General features: G+C 36.7%; 3 long non-coding RNA genes across 3 annotated transcripts; 1 reads left to right on the forward strand and 2 right to left on the reverse strand.

The window, feature by feature from the left end:
* Nucleotides 1–2,121: 2,121 nt before the first annotated feature.
* LOC132040794 (uncharacterized) lies at nt 2,122–14,355 on the forward strand. Its single transcript, XR_009410782.1, has 3 exons — nt 2,122–3,831; nt 12,438–12,923; nt 13,555–14,355. It is a non-coding gene; the product is annotated as an uncharacterized LOC132040794 (long non-coding RNA).
* On the reverse strand, nt 5,261–7,489 carry LOC132040847 (uncharacterized). Its single transcript, XR_009410796.1, has 2 exons — nt 7,390–7,489; nt 5,261–5,370 (listed from the first exon to the last, which is right to left on the reverse strand). It is a non-coding gene; the product is annotated as an uncharacterized LOC132040847 (long non-coding RNA).
* On the reverse strand, nt 9,338–11,871 carry LOC132040099 (uncharacterized). Its single transcript, XR_009410557.1, has 2 exons — nt 11,833–11,871; nt 9,338–9,627 (listed from the first exon to the last, which is right to left on the reverse strand). It is a non-coding gene; the product is annotated as an uncharacterized LOC132040099 (long non-coding RNA).
* Nucleotides 14,356–16,917: the final 2,562 nt, after the last annotated feature.

Raw genomic sequence — 16,917 nt, forward strand, 5'->3', positions numbered from 1 at the left:
TATTATGCAAGGCAGTTGACATTTTTGCCCTTTGCATATAAGCCCAGTCCAGCCGTCCCTGTGCTTTTCGTGATAACGTGATACAAAAGTTTTTTTTTATAGATACTAGCTAGTAGCTAATAACTTTAAAAATCGATGCATGTCCTATTTGAGTTTAATAAATTGTGAATCAAAGACGGGTCAAGAATTCTCCTTTTTTTTTTTTTTTTTTTTTTTTTTTGTAGCAGCATATTAACATAGTAAATAAATATACTGTGAAGCATGCAAAAGGACTTAAACATTCAATATGCTTCTCCACTTGTTTCTGTAATACATACCATCCATCCATATTGTTATTGCTTTAAATTTGAAACGACAAAAGGATGGAACCATTAAAAGCAAATATGCCTATATTTGTTTTCGATAGGAACAGGGTTATAAATAACTTAAAATGAAGTAATTTATCACAAAGAATAGTAAAGAAACAGTTTTTATTACGTGAAATAATTTTAATGCTTTTATTTTAAATTTTCAAATATTAGATATCAAATGGTGATTTGTTGCAAAGTTCTCATCTTGTAAATAAACTCGCTTTAGTGTAATTTACATCTTCTAATTAATCTAAGAAAATAAGGAGCTTGAAATAAATGTTTTGATAGGTCAATGAAAGTAAATTAATCAGTCCATGATTTAAATGCTACATTAAAAAAATGATATCAACGATTAAAACCAATTTTTTTTGGTAATCACTCACCTGAAAGTGAATTTAAAACTTTCAAATACAAACTTCACCACAATTAAAAATTCAAAATATTTAGGCGGAATTGAACTAAGTTGACATTCAGGATCTAAAATAAAGTACTTTATCACGTAGATTTTAAAGAAACATATTTCATATGAAATATGTTTAATTTTTTGATTTCCAAATTTTTAAGAATTAGATATCAACTAGAATTCATTGCGAAGTTCTCGTACAAAATAATGGAATAATAATTCCAATCAAATTATTATAATTGTAGAACATCTTGAATATGAACTTGCTTTTGTGTATAATTTACTTCTTGTAGTTATATCTACCAAATAAAGAACTTGCAAGCCCCAAGGGGACTCCCACACGGCGTAAGCCCTATAAATATTTGATTTTCAATATTTTTAAAAAGTAAAATCTAAAAAGAAAATACAATATTAAAGTGGCTTTATTTTCATTGTTAAATTAAAACAAAAGAAATATATATATGTTAAGACAATATGTGCCGTGTTTCAATTACAAAGCTGAATCCTCTTTTCCACGTTAGCTACAAACAACATACTGCAGTGAGCCATCTCATAAATATTTCTATTAGGAGTACTACTTAAGCTATCTGGTATCTCATAGAAATTTTATGTTGTTGTTGTTGCTTTTTTTTTTTTTTTTCTGAAAACAAAAATTGAACAACTTGAAGTATTTGGATCTGAGCAAGAGCGTTGGGTTAACAAAAAATCCTAATTTGGTGATATGCCAAACTTGGAGACACTATATTTATATTGGCGCGAGAATTTGAAACAGGTCCATCCCTCTCTTGGACATTGCAGAATGCTTACTTATTTGTGTTTGTGGGGGTTGTGGCAAACTTAATAAGCTTCCAAATTTTTGTCTCCATGTCATCTCTTGAGACTCTCAACCTTGATCAATGCGAAAGTTTAAAAGAATTTCCAGAAATCTGTGGAGATATGCAGCGCTTATCAATATTGAAGGTAGGATCCCCTAGATAAGAAGCTTACCCCCGTCTCTCAGCGGCCTTAGTGATTTGGGATTGTGAAGTTCAAAGTATTTCGGACGCTATTCGTAATCTTAAATCTCTCATCGTTTTTAATTGCAATAAACTTGCGACGCTGCCGAACAACCTCTTTGAATCACAACAATGGGAACATCTTTATATATCCAAATGTTCTGGATTCGTAGAGTTCCCCGTATCTCTTGGAGTTCAAAAGAAGCTTGTTAAGTTAATCTTAGAAAAATGTGAGAACTTAAAGAAGCTTCTAAGCTCTATTAAGATGGAATCCCTTAGAGAACTCAAGATATCTTATTGCTCAAAATTAGATACATTTCAGAAATCAACGGAGATATGCATAGCTTATTCAGCCTGATTCTGGATTCTACTGGGATAAGAGAACTGCATTCATCCATTGGGAATCTTAGCGGTCTCGCTAAGCTCAACCTGAAAGGTTGTGAAGATCTTGTAAGTCTACCAAACAACCTCTGTAATTAGAAGATTCTTCATTATCTTATCCTCTTGGGCTGCAAGAAGCTTCCAGAAAACATTGGTGATCTACAAGCGTTATGGACACTTGATGCAAGCGAAACTGTAATCTCCCAACCACCTCCATCCATCACCAAGCTTGGCAAACTTAGTAATCTCAATATTTTGGGCGGACTTCCTAAGGATTTAGGATCTTTACAATCTTTGAAAAGTTTGGATGTTAGTGGAAGAAAAATTTCTTGTTTATCCAAAAGCATTAAAGAACTCTTAGGGCTTGAAACCTTGGACATTCAATTTTGTCAGAATCTTAATAAATTGCCATAAGAGCTACCCCCAAATTTGGAGAAGCTATGTGCAGATTATCATTTAGCCCTGAAGAGCATCAGAGATCTAGTAATTAAGTATCTTAAGTTGCATTTTCTCTCAATATCATGGTGTGGTCATGAAAAATCCGAATACAAAACTATATCAAGTGAACAAGTTAATATGTTGAAGTCCCTACAACATTTAATCAGGACATGCATCCAGGTTTTTATCTCTCCCTCACATATATGAATGTTGAATATTCTTGTCAAATAGATTTCTACTAATAATGATTTATGTTGCAGTGTGACTACCACCAAAGGGATTATTTTCTCATTTGTTTTCCCGAAGTGATCAGAATTCCAGAGTTGTTCAATTATCAGTTTATAAATCAAAATGTGATCTCAATTGATCTGAATCCATCTTAGAATACCAATAACTTCATGGTTTTTTGATATGGTGTGGTCCTAATAGCGAGTATTTGGCAGTAGCAGCTACATTGGTCTGCAAATATGACCCTGACAGAAAACATTCCTTGAAGTATAACCTCCTTGAATGTAGGCTCGAGTCTCCTACCACGTGTTTCTTCTACATACCATTTGAAACATTGTTGCACGCTTCTGACGATAAAGAAGGGAAGAACCCAAATGATTATTACCTGTTCAAGGTATATTCAGTGTACGGACAGGGAGCATATTGAGGAATTTGCCTGGAGTAGGACAATAAAGCTACTGCAGTGACAACTGAAATTGGCTACTCTATGGTGCTTGACCAACTAAAGCCATCACACACTTCTAGTTCGAAGGCGTCTGCTGATCATACCGTTGCAACAGATAGGGGACAACATTTCGGATATGAGAATAAAGATGTAAAGGTGGATCAAACAGCACTGGCAGTTCATAAGAAACATGAATCTCAGAATGTTGAGCTGACTAGAGTTTGTGATTACCCTTCAAGGAAAATGGACGATGCTTCAAGAGAGAGAGAGGGGGGGAGAGAGAGAGAGAGGAAAAGAAATAGAAAGAAAAAGAGAAATATAGCTAGGACAAATGAGACTAGCTGTTGCTGCTCTCATTGCACCAATTAGCTTGCATGAATTTGATGGACCGTGAAAAACCTTTTACTTTTCTTTAAAAAAGTGTTACCCAAAGGAGAAAATCGAGGTTAGCCTTTATGATATCTTGAGAGTTTTCATGTTCATGTGTATAAAAGGGTTACCCAAAGGAGAAAATCGAGGTTAGCCTTTATGATATCTTGAGAATTTTCATGTTCATGTGTATAAAAGGGTTACCCAAAGGAGAAAATCGAGGTTAGCCTTTATGATACACTACTAAAAAAACTGGATTTTGCGACCTAAAAAAAGGGAAATTTCCGACCTCATGAGGTCGGTTTTCGGAAAAAACCGACCTCAAAACCGACCTCAGTTGAAGGTCGGAAAAGAGTGGGTCGGAATTATTACCGACCTCATGAGGTCGCAAAATACCGACCTCATGAGGTCGGTAATATTTTTTTTAGCCGGCTATTATAATTAATTAATTATATAAAGTACCGACCTCGTGAGGTCGGTAAATTATATTAATAATATAATGATATTAGTTTACCGTCCTCATAAGAGGTCGGTAAGTTATATGAATTTATATATTCTTTTAGATTTACGCCGTCCAATTTTCCGAATACCGACCTCATGAGGTCGTTAAGTTGCGAAAATTTTACGGATAACCGACCTCATGAGGTCGGTAATTTGGAAACGATGGGAAAATTTTGCATAATACCGACCTCGTACGAGGTCGGTAATTTGCAATTCTGGAAAATTTTCCGAATACCGACCTCATGAGGTCGGTAATTTGCAATTCCCTGAAAATTTTTGCAGAAAACCGACCTCATGAGGTCGGTAATAATCAATTCCCCGGAAAATTTTCCCGAATACCGACCTTATGAGGTCGGTAATTTGCAATTCCACAGGAAAATTTTCCGAATACCGACCTCGTGAGGTCGGTGATAAAAAAAAAATTATAGCACTTTTGTTTTTATTATTCAGTGCCCACTTGTCAAGATGAAAATAATTTTACTTTCAATTAAAACCGGCTCAAATAGCGCCAACAATACACCAAACTACTATAAATACATAAAACAATAAGCTACTATTACAACACATATATTACAACCACCAAAACATCAAATTCAATTCGAAACTACTTCAAAGTTGAATAAAAACGTCAATCAAACATTCACAAGAGACATTAATTAAGCTACTTCAACCTTCGCAAACATCAAAACAACATTAAACTACTTCAACATTTGTAAACATCCACAAAATATTAAACTAGTCTACACTAAGTTAGTCTACAACATTAGACTACTTCACCCCTCGCAAATCCACAAATCCACCACAACATTAACATTCAAACATGCCTTTGTGTGTTTGACACATGAGTCCCATCATCAGCCGCACCACTAGATTGAGTATGGGGGTTACGAGCATCATCAGGACACGAGGGAATCCCCTCGAAGCAAGTATAGCGTCCAATGGGCCCTCATACCGTCAAACCGCATGTCCCTCCGCCTCTCCCTTTCCTCTCCGAGGCACAGTAGCGGCTAGATAGCTCGGCAATCTTTTGCTCCATGGCCATAGCACTCACTCTGTCGAACGACTCGGTATTGGAAGAATGTAGGCCTTCCGTGGGGCGGCCGTGCGACGAAATGCACGATGTGGCATTCCGTAAGCTGTGCCAAACCTAGTGGGACCACCAACACTCTCAAGCCACCTTTCCTCCATTTGTTCTTCTGTCAGCTGTGTGTCGGGTGGCTGAGTACGAAGAAACTCCGCCTTTGAATGTTGATATTGATTCTGAAATAAAAAGGTAACATTAGCAACCAACTTAAATTTCGAGAGGACAAGAAAAAACAATCAAACATTTAGTAAACAACCACCTAAAAAAACATATTCTTCAAATCGTTTGAGTATACCTGCTGCACATCAAAAGCTACATGTTTGAAGCCACAAAGTTATTTCAATAAGCAACTCAGTCTGGCTTGAGAGTTTTATGACATATTATTCAAATCGTTAGAGTATACTACATGTTTGAAGCCACAAAAAGGAAAATTATGACTTTTACTTTTTTAGCATTTCCTCTTTCCATCTAACATATTCCAGAGTCTGCATTTTTAATGTTGAAACCTCAGCTAACTACAGATACAAAGTTTTTAAAAAGTGACTGTGCCTTAAAAATGTTGTTGTGCAAATAGGATGTCTTTTCTTTTTAAGTGGGCGATGCCGAAATTATGAGTTTGCGGTTTAACACCGGATAGTTAGACAATTCAACCCCTTCGGGTATAAGAGATTAAGAAAAGAAAAAATCATTCACAATTTGTTTGTGCTTGGCTCGGAAACGGTAGCATCTAATTCACATTTTTTGTCCATGCTATGTTAATAACGGGTCTTGAGGATAAACAACTAGTCAAGACAACAAACATTGATCGGGATGTTGGTAATTTATGTGGCTCACCCACCGTTGTCTCCCGATATTACTGCGAGGGATCGAGTTTTTACTTAGAGGATTGGGATCTTGCTAAAATCTCCCATTTGAACTCTTCAATCAACCGAATTGCTACAATCGGAGGACCCAAATTCTGTGGACTCGGTTTTATGAGATCAACTGCGGCTAACAAGTTGCTAGTGTGGAAGAGTGATATTACTAAGGCCCTAGAAAAAGCTGAAGCCGAGATTGATTCACTTGAGAATGAGCGAAGACATTGAACTACGGACACCGAAAATACTCGGCTTGTTCCATACGCCGTGTTCTCCACCAAAGGATTGCAACGCTAATTCTCATGAAGATCAAGGCACTATGTACTTCTAATATAGCTTCTATACCTCGCTCCTTTGCTAGTTGATATACTGACGATTTTATTGGAGAGAAAGGGGCTAATATACATGAAAATGAGCGGATCGAGGTGAAAGTTGAGGACATTGATAGCCACAGTAGTGCAACTTCAAAGTTTGTTGAATTGCCCTCGGAGAAAAGATGTGGCACTTTGTTGATGCCATGATACATGGTGGAATGTTGATTTCGGATGACGATAAGTCTAGAAGATTGAATGTCAAGATATGCGGTTCACCGACGAAAAAGCTAAGTCTAGAATTTCGGATGTAAGACCGTGTGCGGCTTCGACGAGGAAAAAGCAAGGGACACACTTGCTTACGGGGAGACCTCCCGACCAATCGCCCGATTATTCTCACGCCGCTTCGATGGCGGTTTGAGTTGTGGAGAAGATGCTTTATATAATTTGATAATAGCTGCCAACAAAGAGATTGCTGTCCATCTGCATATTAGAGGTAGAAGAAGGAGGAAATGGCAGCCAGTATTGTCCCAGCTGAATCCTATGCCATAACAGGTCACTGATGCAGAGAAAATTATGTAGTTTGACAATCGGATGCAACCTAGCAAGCTGATAGAATTTATCTATGTATTGTCTTAGCTAGGTGTAGTCACTGGACTTTGGTTTTTGTAATGCACCAAATATGTATGAAGTAGTGGCTGCCTAGTGTCTATGCCTAGAACTAGACTCGTTAGAACTGTAGAGTCTAGAACAGGTGCTGGTTTTGATGTGAGAAACAAGTGGTCTGCCCTGTTTGGTTTTGTAACTATTACTTGGTATCAATAAAATCATTTATTTACCCAAAAAAAAAAAAATGCTCTTCAGGTCTTAAAAGGGAGTGGAAACAAACGAACTCTATTATAATGACTTCAAACAATCACATTCCTTATAAAACCAAAAATAAAGATCAAGCATAAAAATGAGATAGGAGCCGGATCCCCGCTTCGTAATCTAACAAACAAAATATGAAAAATTTATAGAAGCTTACGTAGGTATGCTTAGCCCGTTCCTCACACCAGTGATCTGGATCATTAGCGTTTGCCTTCTTCTTCACGTGAGTGATCTTGAACGCCTCATCTTGAGGCACTTTGGCGTCCCCCCCCGTTTTAGTTCTGCAAAATAATAAATTGATAAGACATAAAGAAAAAGTCAATTCACAATCCTTCAAGTAGAGTTAATGTAGACTTGCCGGCTTCCTCCTCACGGCCTCTTGACTCATAGCCCCACTAGTGTGTGGGAGCCACCCTTCGTTGAATTTCTAGCCTTCTTCCCTATGTCACTCAGTTGTAAGAATCTTTCATCAGTTGCCCAGTAATGAAGTAGCTTGTTATAATTTTCAGGAAGGATCCACTTAGGCTTCTTGTGAGATTTACGAACTCTTCCTAACATGTCACATAGTAAGCGCTGAGCTTTCTTCTTGAAGTTTTGACTTAATTTGCTTCTCATGTTCCAGGCGCCGCCCGTAACATTTTTCTCTAACGAAAAGTAAATGAGTTTATTAATAAGGAATCGATCAATATAAGTGGATCTTTTATATAAAAACAATAAATGCATATACCTTAAAGACATAATAGATCTGTCTCTGGCGATTTGGTGACATCTAGCCCAAGTAGGTAAGTCTTTAAATAGTTTTTGTATCTCATCTGTAAGGAGACCTGAAGCTTTGTCCGGTAACCAACTATCAAAAATATAAAATTAAACACTTAGTAAAGCTTCTTTATTTGTTTTGCTTTGAAGAAAATATATGTCAATCAGCCTAGGCATCATGCCTAGTGGACTTTATGAAAAAATAAAAGCTGAAGAAAAAAAAAAATTACCCGTATCCCGCAGGCTCAATGATGAGTCGCCCTGATGAATCATAAGATTCAAGCTGTGGAGCACTTACACCTCGAGGTAAGTCATTCGCGAGCGGGGAGTGTGAGGCACGAACAACTTTCTCGAAGGTCGGGACCCGTAATCTCATCTTGTTCAGTAGATGATGAAGAGTGATGTGATGCAGTCGGGCTAGGAGTGGCCGTCGGAGTACCACTAGACGAAGCCCTCTGAGACCCGGGAGTATACCGAGTGAAGCCCTGTGGGGTAGCATAACCTGGTGTGGACATCGAGGGGCTGCGGGAGGCACCTCAGTAAATGCCTGGCGTGGAGACATATAGGGCCGACCAAAGCTGTATGGAGGTCGAAGACTATATGCAATGCCATTCATGAGGGGATCATGAGGCAATGGAGCGCCGCGTGGTGGGAGACATGGCGACGGGCTTCTATCTCTAATCGCAAGGTTTTCTGGTGGTCTCGGGGAACCCCGTCTCCTTAGCCTTCTTTGTTTTCTTACCCCTCTTTTCACTTGCCATCTATACAATAATAAATGTAAGTATCGCAAATATAAATAAATAGAAAAGGGATAGCTTCAAAATTTCTTTAAATAATTTGCCTATTTAACAAATATGCGAGGAAGCGGGTAAAGGAAACCATAATGTCGAAATCAAAGTTTAAACAAGCAAATTATAGAAACGAGAAATCATGTCATTAAGGTGTTGGATAGTGGAAAGGTGATTGGCAATGTAAAGGATTTCTCCACAATCGATTTTTACTTCTCAAGTAAATGTGCAGCTCTGGTACATGATCAATGGTTGTCAACCTCCTATATACCACACTTAGACTATTTGCCTCTTGTTACGTGGAAATGAAGACAAACGAAGGAAAACATTTAAACCTTAGAAACATTGAAACCTTTCATTTCTTCCTTTCTTTCTTTATGGCCTCTTTTTTCTGTTTGGATCATCAGTTCATCATGAAACAAATTCACAGTCTTCAAGATGTGTAAGATTGAAATCAAAGCAAATAACTCCCAGAATATGTGGCACACCAAATCATAAATCATATACATCATCCACCTTGGATTGTCTACAAATGGAAAAATAACAAGGGTAAAAAAATACCTGTTGTAGCAGAGAGTGCAAATCAGCAACAACTAGCAGTGCCAAAAGAAAAACCAACTGATTCTAATGATGGGAAAGAACTGGTTGTTGCAGCTAGACTGTTCTGGATGGAGAGGGTAAGCATGAAAAAGTTGTTGAGGTTGGTGATGTTGATGCAAACAAACAGCTGGTTGCATCAACAGTGGCAGTGATGGAGATTGCAAAACAATTCAATGTGACAGAGGGAAAGCAACTGCCTTTAGTTGCATCAGGTGCATCATCTGCTGCAGTTACAATAACTGGTCAAGAACCTGGTTCAAGGAAACAAGCAGTTGTAGTTCAAAAAGTTCATGTTGAGGCAAATGCAAGTGGCATAATGCAAAAGCAGTTGATGGAAATACCTGCTGCCATAACTAGCCAAAAGATAGCAAATGTGGCTAAATCTGTTGAGAAATCTTCTTTTTTTTTTTTTTTTTTGCTGTTGTGTTTACCCCTGGAGAAAACACACAAACTTCTGCTCAAGAAAGCATTAAATATTATCTGCAAGGGTTGTTACTTGTTGGCCTAAGCGAAGACTGTTCAAAGTCACTCTTAATACAGTGCACCATTTACTCTCAATATAGTGTGCCAGTGTCTGTTTTTCATTGCTGATGACAAAATTAAAAAAATGGGCTTCTGAATTCTGATTCATTCTTCCTACAGGAATTGCTATAGGAGGCAGTATGCTATTGCTGGCAGCTTGCTTATCAACCTAAGGTCCAAATACAACTTTGGATCTTAGTATTCAACTACTCACAAGTGAAGTGAAGTACAAAAAAGAATGAATTAGGTAGTTTGAATTCATTAGTCTTGCAGAAGGGCCACTGCCCCCCTGGATTTTCTGTCACAAAAAGAGAAAAGATCCAATAAATGGAAGGACATAAATGGGCCAGCAGAGGCCCATACTAGAGTACCATGTTGAAAGGCATGCATCCTCAAGGACATTAAAGTATTAAACATTTATAACACCTGGTAGACTTCAAGTATCCAGACAAAACACACAAACTTCTGTTCAAGAAAGCATTCATTTTTTTGCGCGGACTGCCCTTCTTTTGGGGTGGTCTTTAAATTTTGCCCCTCAAATTTGTGGTCTTTAAATTTTGCCCCTCATATTTGTGGTCTTTAAGTTGTGCCCTTCGCTACGAGTCCGCTTAAAACGAGGTCTTCCACAAAACTTACAACATTCTAGACCGTTGTCACCTTTATATAGTATAACATGCACCCATTTTCACAACAATCGATTCTCATCGACAAGAGTCTAACTTAGACACTAATCTTTTTGCCTTATAGTAATTTTCGGTATCTCTAATTTCGGGTCAACTAATTCATGTATAAGGCCAATCACGGCATCATTGCACCTTGAGGAACATTCCAATCTGCTTTGATGCTTAATAATCTAACATCAATAGACAATTGAGAGTGGGGACTCCTTCATATAAAGGCCGACTAGCATTCTTCAACTGTTGTTCAAAAAAAAACGACCGGCTTCTTCATTTGGAGACTTCTTCATCATGATTACCGGATTCAAATTCGGAATGTATCCCATAAGCATCTTGAACCATGTCGTGCATTCTAGAATTTTCGACATTAGGTTGCACCGCCTACTACTTTCACCAACAACAAAGTTTTGAAATCTACCAAAACTACTATCATTTCTCCATGACTAGTCCACACTTGTATAATTTTCTTGAAACCCGTCTTTATAGAGATGAAGCCTAACAATCTCGGTGTCTCGTAATTCCTACATTGACATACTACACAAGGGCACCTAACGAAGCCATGAATTTGAAAAGTTTCAAGTGTCATTGCATAGTCAACAAAAGCATCAACACCGTCTACAAATTCTTGCCTCATCCCCCTCGACGGTCGTTTGTCCTATTATACATCCAACTACGAGATTCCATCTACACAAATAACACCAAACATGAAATTGTTAAAGAACAAATTCAATGAATAATTTAATTCAATGTTCAAAACCTAAAGCACCGGTTAGCTTGCCCTAACAATCAACTTAAAGCTTGGACTAGGAAAAATTTACTAAATCTTCAACGGAGACCCAAGTCACCGGTTGCCTATACCACATTACATAAATCTTATGGAGCAACATTTTCGGTGTCATAAGTTCCCTTTGGCTAAAATGGACCTTAGAATGACAAAGTCATCAAAAACTCGGGGAAATTACAAACCAAACCCATGAAAATTTGCACCATAAACCTAAGACACTAGAACAAGGGTATATGGACCTTAGAGAGCAAGAGATTGAAGTACTCTTTTGGGTAAATGTGCCTTAGAATCAAGAAACCATCACAAATTGAAAATTTATAACCAAACACATGAAAATTTGCCCCAAAAATTAATCATACACACACACAAAAAACGAAGAACCTCAAGGAAACATGCGTAATTTCTAAGTGGGTTTGCAAGAACAACTCAACCCAGTAACAAATTTCTTAGCCAAGAAAAGAAAGAAAACCAACCTCAAATGTTGATGATAACTGAAGACAGCAGCGGTGGTTACGGTGTGGACGACGACAACGGTGACTCCTGCCTTGTTGGTAACGTCGATGGAGTATTAGGTTTACAGAGAGAGAGACCTGAAAAACGTTAAGAGGGAAAGAGACAGAAATGGAAAGAGAAGGGTTTCATATATCGGGGTTCTTTTAATTTTATTTAGCTAATATTACCGACCTCATGAGGTCGGTATATTTAATAATTTTATTTTTAATTTAAATGCATACCGACCTCATGAGGTCGGTATTCCTTTAAATTAAAAATAAAAGTATAATAAAAGTATAATTGATGGTAAATATTTACCATCAATTAAATTTCTGACCTAGTGAGGTCGGTACTTTATTTTTTCAAATTTTGATACAATATTACCGACCTCATGAGGTCGGTTTATTTTAAAAAATTTGAAAATTAACTATTACGATTTTACCGACCTCATGAGGTCGGTTTTTTTCCGACCTCAGGCGAAAATCGGTTTTTTAGTCGGAAATTCCGAGTTTTTTAGTAGTGATATCTTGAGAATTTTCGTGTTCATGTGTATTTTTGCACTTAATTTCATGTTCCTTGGTTGTAGGAAGCATTTATGGAATTGAATTTTAAGAACGACGAAGATGCGGTGGAGCAACTACTCCGACATGAAAGCCAAGCATGAGGAGCTATGCAAGTAAGCACTTGTTTCTTTGAGAGTTGAAATAGAACGGAATGGGGTCCTCTTGCTCATTGCATGTTTAAGTATTCTATTATTTTCAAACTTAAGCTGAAAAAGAAAACACATATGTAGAAAACTGATTATTATCCTGTTTGTTTGAAATTTACGTTGCATTTAATTGACCTAACTTTGACCAAACTTTCCTGATTTTTCATATGTAAAGTGCAAAACAAATGGTAAAACATACTGTTGAATCCTTATTAGCCTTTATCCCCTCTTATATGAGCAAAAGTGAGATAATAAATCTTAAATCACACTAACTAAGGTGAAGGCTTTCAAGTTACATGATTAACTTTTGGTATTTCAAGGGACACAGCAAAAAAGGAGGAAACTGAAAGATAGTTTCAAGAGGTACACAATTAATTTCACTCGACTCTGCAACGAAAAATGGTGATAGTGTTTTTGAATTAGAGTATCGTGAACATAGCCCAACAAGAAGTCGGAGATAATGCAATCAACTAAACATAAATCTCCCGTGTTTTTCAGGACACGTCTTAGGTGAAAGATCAAGAAAATTCGCTACATTTGCCTTCTCCCAAGCCCCCGCTTGAGGGCCAGCTTTTATACCATTTTAATTGTACAGAGTTTAGGGGGTATGCTCACTTTCTCGAATGGTATTTTTCTAGGAGGTTGCGTTATACTCCCAATCGGAATTTTGTTATTGGTTTCCTGTTTTTACTGATAAATACAACCATCTTTGTATACATCAATGAAACCCATTTCCATGTATATCAAGTTACCAAATATAATCTGTACACGCTTTGATTTCGTAAGGGATGGTAGTGATAACAGAAATTGATGAGAGGTTGATGGCTCTTAAAGAAATGTGTTTGCTTGCTACTTTGTTAGAGAAGCACCGTCTCATTTTCACCTATTTCACATTTTGGAGAGGTCTAACTGATACTCGTGCAACCTTTTAAGTAATGAACTTGAGCTTACAAGATTGCAGATGTATAATGGTGACTTTTCTTTTCGTACTCAGATTGGTGAACTGAGATGGTTTTAATCTGGAGACATGGAATGATACATAATGGTGACTTTGACTTTGGTACTCAGAGACCCTGATTGGGTATGTCTCTACTCCTCTTCTATGTTTTCCTGATTGCTATGCCCTTCACTTTCCTCAGTTTCATTTGAGAAAATACTGAGTCTAATTGAATCCGCTGAACAAAGGTTACATCTTCCTCTGCTAGTATTCATTTCAATTACGCTTTTACTAGTTATTCCTATGGATAATCATGAATTCTCTGTCAGGGGACGTATTGTTTGAAGCATAAGAAACTTTAGTGTCCGTATAAAATTCTGCATTACTTGTACAACATTCGTTTTTCGTGTAAAACCTGCTTAACTAATATGATCTATGTATAATTAATACATTGTTTAGCATCTGGTATTAAACTTCGGATAACCGGAACTATACATAAGTTATGCATACTTTTTACCGAAAATTAGATGTTGTATTGCTAATTTTGCTGTAACTTATATTGATCGCCTCTCTGTTTTCCAGATGGATCAGTCAGAGAGTTGCCATTGGTTGCGAGATTATAATGGGATTGCTTCTATTTACATCAGTTGCTTTTCTAGATTGTTTGTGTTCTTGGTGAATATATAGCTGAGATATCCTTCTTCTCAAAACAAAGGACTAAAATTTGCAAGCATGAACAATTCTTCAATACTGACATTGTTTACTCACATCGTAACTAAGCTGCTTTGTGCTAATTATGTAGTGCTGGTTAAAGCATTTTGGGGAGTTAATAGTATATTGGCTAATTGCACCACATGTTTTTACTGCCTTTCTTTTTCTGGACTTTGGCATTTGGAGTCCGGAGCCAAAATGGCTTCTTTTTACAGCCATTACACCAAAATGGCATGCCTTTTTTTTTTTAAACCCAAATGGGTATTTCGTGCAATGTTGCACGAAATGCAACAAATTTTTTTTTTTTTTTTTGGGGAAGGAAAATATTAAAGGAAAATGGTTATTTTAAGTTATTTTAAGTTTTTAACCGTTAAAAACTTAAAATAACCATTTTCCTTTAAGTGTGTGTGGGTTCAGGTTTGCATTCAAATGGTCAATGCTTATTGTCTAGATTTGCATTGAAATGGTAGTTGCTATTTTAAATCCAGATTTTCCATTGAATGTTTGTTAGTGTTAACATGTTGAATAGGCTAACCATTACTAACCGGATGGTATAACGTATTGCTTCACAAAGTCATCATAATCATATTCAATATGCTAACCAAAATTAGATTACATTGTGAATCATCTAAATAGAACTTCACTTCAACCTAATTAGTACTACAACCATTGTTAATCATCTAAGTACAACTTCACTTCAACCTAATTAGTACTACTACCGAACCAAGAAAAAACATAAAATTACATAGGACACTAATACATAGACAAATCTTCAATGTTTTTGACCACTCCAACTCTTTGGGATATAACTTAGTTACCACAAACTCAACGTCATGGACGCAAAGTTTTATGCCGGATCCGGCGATGACTTTTAGTTGTGTTTAACTAAAAGTCTGCTTGGGAGAAACCACTTTTAGTTATGTTTAGTTATGCCGGTCGGCATAACTTTGGTAATTCCTTCACAAATTTATGCCGGGTCCGGCATACAAGTTTGCCCATTAAAAGTATGCCCCCATCAGCATAAATTTGTTAACGAATTATCAAACTTATGCCGATGGGGGCATACTTATGCCTTATGGGCAGACTTTGTCTTGAAGCATATATATGTATTTGTCATTCCAAACTAATTATGGGTTGCATTGTATAGCAGTATGTTAATTGTTAAACACCACAGAGGCACGAACCCATTGTCATTAACGTGAGATACTAACTACTATTCGCTTAATTGAACAATTTATTGTTAGGTTTGAAGTATATATACGAGGATCCACACGAATGCAGAATATTGATTTGTTAATTTCTTTGGGATATAACTTAATTACCACAAACTCTTTGTCATGGACGCAAAGTTTTATGGTTACTTTAAATTTAATAGCTCGATTCGAAAAAATCTAGTACTCTATATTCCGTTAAGTTGGACATATCGCTTGGGTTGCTTGTCTCAAGTTGAATTCATACTTATGTTAATTGTTGTTAATTTGTAAGCCGAGATTAAGCATGTGAGTTGGAACAATATCTGCATAAGAAGATTAAAATGCAAGCTCGATCGAGGCATACTTTCTTAGAAATGCAAGTGAATATCTTTGGAGGGGGACTTTTAGTTATATTTAGTTATGCGGATCCGTGACTTTTAGTTGTGTTTAACTAAAAGTCCGCCGGAGGGGCAGACTTTTAGTTATGTTTAGTTATGCCGGTCGGCATAACTTTGATAATTCCTTCACAAAGTTATGCCGGGTCCGGCATACAAGTTTGCCCATTAAAAGTATGCCCCCATCGGCATAAATTTGTTAACGAATTATCAAACTTATGCCGATGGGGGCATACTTATGCCTTATGGGCAGACTTTGCCTTGAAGCATATATATGTATTTGTCATTCCAAACTAATTATGGGTTGCATTGTATAGCGAGTATGTTAATTGTTAAACACCACGGAGGCACGAACCCATTGTCATTAACGTGAGATACTAACTACTATTCGCTTAATTCGAACAATTTATTGTTAGGTTTTGAAGTATATATACGAGGATCCACACGAATGCAGAATATTGATTTGTTAATTTCTTTGGGATATAACTTAATTACCACAAACTCAACCGTCATGGACGCAAAGTTTTATGGTTACTTTAAATTTAATAGCTCGGATTCGAAAAAATCTAGTACTCTATATTCCGTTAAGTTGGACATATCGCTTGGGTTGCTTGTCTCAAAATTTGAATTCATACTTATGTTAATTGTTGTTAATTTGTAAAGCGAGATTAAGCATGTGAGTTGGAACAATATCTGCATAAGAAGATTAAAATGCAAGCTCGATCTCGAGGCATACTTTCTTAGAAATGCAAAATTTGAATATCTTTGGAGAGCGGACTTTTAGTTATATTTAGTTATCTGGATCCGACGGACTTTTAGTTGTGTTTAACTAAAAGTGCCGGAGAAACGAACTTTTAGTTATGTTTAGTTATGCGGTCCGCATAACTTTGAAAATGAAACGTGCTTTCACCACAAGGATAGTTGTATTTGTTCTTTCGGTTTATGGCATTGCTAAAGAAGACAGTTAATGTTGCACGAAATGCAACAAATTTTTATTTTTTTTAATTTCGTTTTTAATATAAAAAACGAAATTAAAAAAAAAAAAAGAAATTTGTTGCATTTCGTTCCAGGATGCACGAAATGCAACAAATTTCTTTTTTTTTTTTTTTAATTTCGTTTTT

Source organism: Lycium ferocissimum, chromosome 12, assembly GCF_029784015.1.
Source record: "Lycium ferocissimum isolate CSIRO_LF1 chromosome 12, AGI_CSIRO_Lferr_CH_V1, whole genome shotgun sequence".
Lineage (NCBI taxonomy): Eukaryota > Viridiplantae > Streptophyta > Magnoliopsida > Solanales > Solanaceae > Lycium > Lycium ferocissimum.